Consider the following 5743-nt stretch of genomic DNA (forward strand, 5'->3'; position numbering starts at 1 on the left):
TTTCTTTATGATGCACAGCCTAGTTACACATAGGATGTAGGGCCCACCTGCATTAGCTTAAGGCTAATCAACTTGCATTAGTTAGGGCATATAGAGAGTCCTAAAAATTACAATTCACCTGAACTTCAGCAATTGTACAAAAAGCTTTAAAATCAGTCGAGTCTAGTGAATCGAGTCTAGGATAGAGGTTCTAGATGGTTAGGCATTGTAGTTTAGAATAGGTCATCGAACTACGTTGATTCTGATTCTTCCCGAGGCCGGGATATGTAGAGCAGCCAGGGTGGATGGTCATTCTGGTCCGAGTCAAGTATTGCATTAGAGTTTTAGGATTCGTCTTGTCGAGTCGTGTATATAATTGAATTGTGTTGTGTGTTTTGCTGTGTTTTCTTACTTTCATGTACAGATCCTATACTTTTAGCTGTAGCATGCATGTGTTTGCACACCAGAACTTAGACACCAATTAGGTATGACATTCATAACCTAGTTATTCTCAGGTGACACTTATTTCATTTCTTTTATGTGCGCTTATTAATCATCTCCGAGACATGCATGATTAGATAGACGTCTTCTCGGAGATATTCGTTCTCATTTCATATGACTTTCGCCAAAAACTCTTCAAAATCATTAAGTAAATGGCATAAGAGACCAGATATTTGCACTTGGGCGGATGAGGTGCTCTTCGGACCTTCCAAATTCGTAACCAGGCACGAACTTTCTTTTATATCTCTGGTTATCCATTGCAACATAGCATAGTATGGGATCCAGGGCCCACTTCCTTGGATGACGACTCTTCTTTGTTTAAGGTACACCTCGAATCTGGGCTAGTCCCCGAATCGAGAGGTATCTCTCTTTGTATCGCCACTCATGCTGTGAGGGGCACTTCTTTCGAGAGTTCCTTGGTAGAGCTCTCCATTCAAGTGGATGATCTGTAGAGAGATACTACTTCTCGTGGGGGCTCGTCCTCCGCCTCTCTCGGATCGGGGTCCACACCTATTTAAGTGCAAATCACATCACTTATGCACTTAGCATCCACAAAGTAAATCCACAATAAAAAATTTAATGTGAAAATCATATATGTGCTTTCATAAAAATTGCCCCGACTTTCTTACTCGGGACAGCCCCCTCTAGGCCTCTAGTGTATTTTGACTACTCTTTTATACTAGAGGGGCCTGTCCCAAGTAAGAAAAAGGGTAGAATATGTCACATACAGGAATGTCGTGGACTTTGTACTGTGAGGACATGCGTTTACTAGACGGCAAATAAAATAGAACTTCCCCTTCAAGTTTTATAAAGGACACCCCTCAAAATGACCAACATGTCCTTATCCTCCTCCTTTAAGGATACTCTGGTAACTTCAATAATTCTTCTAATATTCTGGGAGTCAGGTCATGGGTTCGAAACCCATTTGGATCACACTCATATATACCAATTTCGGAAACAAAAAAGAAAAGAAAATTAAGGGGCATGTCAAATGACAAAACTAGTCGAACGTTCCTCAAAATTACAAGAAATGCCATTAAGATTGGCAAATCCTTCATGTTGACTTTGAAATAGCATTAGTGAGAAGAACGAATCAGAGTGATGATATTAATTTACACACCCTGCGTATTTTAGCCTCTTACGGTATCAAACACTCAAAACACATGTGCTAGTATCTTTTAGCAAGGGGATTTTCGATGGGTTAAAGGTAATAATATACACCTACATGTGTATTTTAGCTTTTTCAACGAGTTTAAAGGGAGTTGGGGCCGCCGACGTTTTCCGTTACGAATCTCCATCTGGCCGTCATGATGCCCTTTGTGGTATTGTCTGGCACGTAACGGAATCCGTCTTTCGGCGTGCCGTCATCCTATAAATACGGTTTCTCTCTCTCTCTCTCTCTCTCTCTCTCTCTCTCTCTCTCTCCTTACTCTGTGATGAACTGAAAAAGACAGAGCTTCATTAATTACTATCGTTTTCTTTGTTGTTTCTAGTAGAAATGGGGATGTAAGAGCATAAAGATAAAGACAGACTAGAAGCTATTCTTCAGATTCTTCGAAAACAAGCTCCTCTTACTGTAAAACAGGTGACCATCTCAAAAGCTTCCATATTTACTTGTTTTTCACTTCAAATCTTAGGTTTTTACTGAGCTTCGGTTTAATCGTTTCTCCTGGATTCTGTTATTTTTTTTCTATCTTCCATTTTTTACTAACGAAGCTGCCTTCGTAAGCTAAGGTTAAGGTATCCCCTTCTCATTTACATCTTTGCTAAGAATTCCTCTTCTTTATCTACTGATTTACTGAACAACGATCCGAGATTAGGTCTTTTTCTCTAATCTTGAAACTATTTGAATTTGAAATTTCTGTATTTTTATTAGAGATTTCATTCAGAGTGAGATCTGAACTGAGTCTTTTATTAAATGTAGCGTTTGATCTTGCATTCTTAGTATCATTTGGAATGGAAATAATTTGTTTTCATTGTTATCTTTATGTCTCCAACACAAGTTTTGCTTCTTCTTGTTTCCTCTTTCATTGATCTTCTAGAATCTTCTGTTTCTATTCTTGCAGGAGTTCTCATTCGCATTTTTAAAAGCTCCCGGTGCATTGTCTTGAATGTTTATTATTTAAAAAAGCCCGAGTGGGGGTTTCCTTCTAGCAAGTCAAGGAGCATTGGCCCTTCTCTGTCACGAAAACCCCAGCTCAAACTCTAGACAAGAATGAAGAATGGATTCGCCTCAACTCCAAGTCTAGCTCCAGATATGGGACTGCCCTTCGTATGGCCTTCTATGCAGCTATCTACTACATTTGGACGGAAAGAAATTTTAGAGTTTTTGAGAACAAAAGAAGACATATGCAACCTGTTCTCACTGACATTCTGCACACCATCAGAACCAAAATCCTAAGCCTAAACCTTGATGGAAACTCCAGTTCTAAGGAAATCAAACTTGCTGAGATTCTAAACCTCCCAAACTTCACCCTCAAAAAAGACCTCAAAACCTGTAATTGGATTACTCCAGATCCTGGCTGGTGGAAACTAAATACTGGCGCTTCCTTAAAAGAAGACAAGGCAGTAATTGGAGGATTACTTAGAGATGCAGCCTGCAACATCATCGGCTCTTTCTCCGTCAACAAAAACTCGAAGTCAATTCAGGAACTAGAGATGAAGGCTATTCAGAAAGGTATCAGCACTGCATTGAGACACAATATTAGAAATTTATGGCTGGAATGAGACTCCCTGTTCTCAGTCAGTGTGATCAATGGAAAGGCCAGATGTTTTTGGAAACTAATTCCAACCCTTGCAACTATTAACGCCATGTTATCGGAGCTCCCTGCTTGGAAAATCACCCACTCTTGGCGAGAAGCAAATGGGCCAGCCGATTTCCTATCCAAATTCGAATGCCCCATAAAAGGTGAAGACATCCCAACTGATTCCCTCCCTCTTGATCTGATAAACATCATCAGATCCGACTTCTCCGGCACAATTTACACTCGTTTATAACGCCCTCCGGCTGCTATTTGTGCCTTGGCTTGCCTGTTTCTTGGCTTTGGGTTATTGGGATATTGGAAATTTGTATGATATTTGCTTTCTTTCCCTTGTAGCTGCCCTCGTGGCCCCCTTCTGTATTGTTCCTTTCTTTTATATTTACTTCTGGTAGGGGTCCGCCTAACCCCTACTTGCCTACCAAAAAAAAAAAGAAGTCAAGGAGAATCATCATTAGAATTGCTTAAATAAAAGTTCAAATCTAATGCATGACTTAGATGTCATGAACATCACATGGGTGCCTTTTATCTGCTTTTCTATTGAGATGAAGTGTTGAAAGTGATCACATGGATTTGAAGTGAAACTCCAACCTTCCAACTACCCAAAAAATAGACAAAGCAACAATCAGAAACAAGAAGACTTTTAACAAATATCTTGTTGATATTTTACAAATGACCATTAGTTTTCAAGCTTGTGAAATCATGGGGTTTTGGAAGAAAGGATTTTGTCCATTTACAGGCATGAAAATCTGTATAAAAAAACCCTTTTAATATGTCTAGCTGCACAGATAATAAAGAAATTAAAAAGGTCTATATGTGTATAGATATCTATGTACATGAAAATTTTGTTATTTCTTTGTGGATATAAGAAGCCTCATTGTTTAGATGGCAAGAGAGGAGGTGCTTGTGACTCTACTAGCATTGACCACATCACGTGAACATCTTCATATGGGCAGGATTTCACATCTTCATAGAGAATGTATATCCCTCTACCTGAAAGAAAAAAAAAAACCATGAGAAATTATTGTTAAAATATATGAATGGCAGATTGAAAATGGAGGCCAATGATGCAGATATTGAGAACTTGAGCCTATAAAGAAAATAAATGAGGCAGAAGAAAGTGAAAGAAAAGAAAAATAACAGGCAATGACAAAGAACATAACAATAAGATGCATGAATAAGGAAATGGAGAATTTTAAGAGTTGGGTGTAAAGCAAAACCATGCTAAGGTTAGGGTGGGGTGGGCAAAGAGGGGAAAAAAAGACTAGAGATAGATGGCAATGCTTCATGGATGCAAAGAAGCAAGTATTAAAGTAATGGGTTTTAAGTTTGAAGGGAAGAGAATCAAAAGTAAAAAGGTTTACTAGTATAGTAAAACTAAAATGTGAAATTACTAGTAAAAGAAATGGATAAATAATGGGTTTCAATGGAAAATTACTCTTTTTATGGGTTGAATGGAGACGAACCCATAGGTTCTTCAAAGGGGAGAGGAGGGATTGCAGCCACCCCATTTGGAGAAGAAGGTGTGTTTCGTGACAGGTGAGGGGAGGAAATAGAGAGGGTAGAGAGAGAGAGAGTGTGTGTGTGTAGGTCTGCTTAGACAAGGGTGAAGTCCAGAATACTATTTATACCATACTTGCATTCCCTTGCAGACCAATCATGCATAACATATTCTGTTGGTACCAAGTCATTGTCCACCTTTTTCACTTGTAGTACAAGATGCCAATCCTGTTGTAGAATTTTCTTCAAAATATAAAATTATGGCGTACCTGATTTTTGATTTCTGTGAAAAACAGAAAAAGAGATGATTAGTAAAACCTTTTCGATGTAGCGAGATGAGGCAAGGACTAGGTTGCTCTCTTTAAGGTGAATTTGCGCATCTGCGGAAAAACATCCGGTGCAACAGATCCGAAAGCAATCACCCCCAGGATACAACAACCCGACTCACCGTCGATATTTATCTGAACTGAACGATCAGATAAATCCGAACCAATCGACGAACACTCCAAATGCCCAACAAATAAAACCAAATAGAGAAGGAAGAAAATGGCAAAAAACTGTTCTGTTAAAGATCGAATCAACAGAGAGCAATGACGTCTTTCTGTTTTAAGAAAAGCAGAGAGAAGATCTAGAACAGATGTAAAAATCGTGTGTTTAAAACATTGGTAATGATCTGTTGAAAACACCCTTTAAAAATAGTAAAGGCGCTCTTTAGAAACGTAGAGACACCTTTTATTAAAAACAGTAAAGGCACTCTTTAGAAAGGTAGAGACACCTTTTAAAACGTCATTTAAAAAGTAGCCGTTTTTTAAACGTTACTTAAGAGGGTTCTAACAATTGGATTAAGGAGGGACACGACTTTTGGATTACGTTTAGGCCAAACCTAACCCAACCCACACGCGCCCGCGCCCCAGCACGGCTTGGCGCATTTTTTTAATTTGTTCTTGATGTTCTTTGTAAAAGCTCCAACCCAAACAAAGTTGAATGCCCTTGAAAGGCCCAAG

At 39.0% G+C, this 5743-nt stretch overlaps 1 long non-coding RNA gene across 1 annotated transcript; it reads right to left on the minus strand.

Moving 5' to 3' along the window:
* Positions 1 to 2549: 2549 nt before the first annotated feature.
* Positions 2550 to 4820, minus strand: LOC143846761 (uncharacterized). Its single transcript, XR_013234842.1, has 3 exons — positions 4678 to 4820; positions 4076 to 4232; positions 2550 to 3657 (listed from the first exon to the last, which is right to left on the minus strand). It is a non-coding gene; the product is annotated as an uncharacterized LOC143846761 (long non-coding RNA).
* Positions 4821 to 5743: the final 923 nt, after the last annotated feature.

The sequence above is a fragment of the Tasmannia lanceolata genome, unplaced genomic scaffold, assembly GCF_043159265.1.
Source record: "Tasmannia lanceolata isolate RefF3 unplaced genomic scaffold, GAP_Taslan_0.1 ptg000015l, whole genome shotgun sequence".
NCBI lineage: Eukaryota > Viridiplantae > Streptophyta > Magnoliopsida > Canellales > Winteraceae > Tasmannia > Tasmannia lanceolata.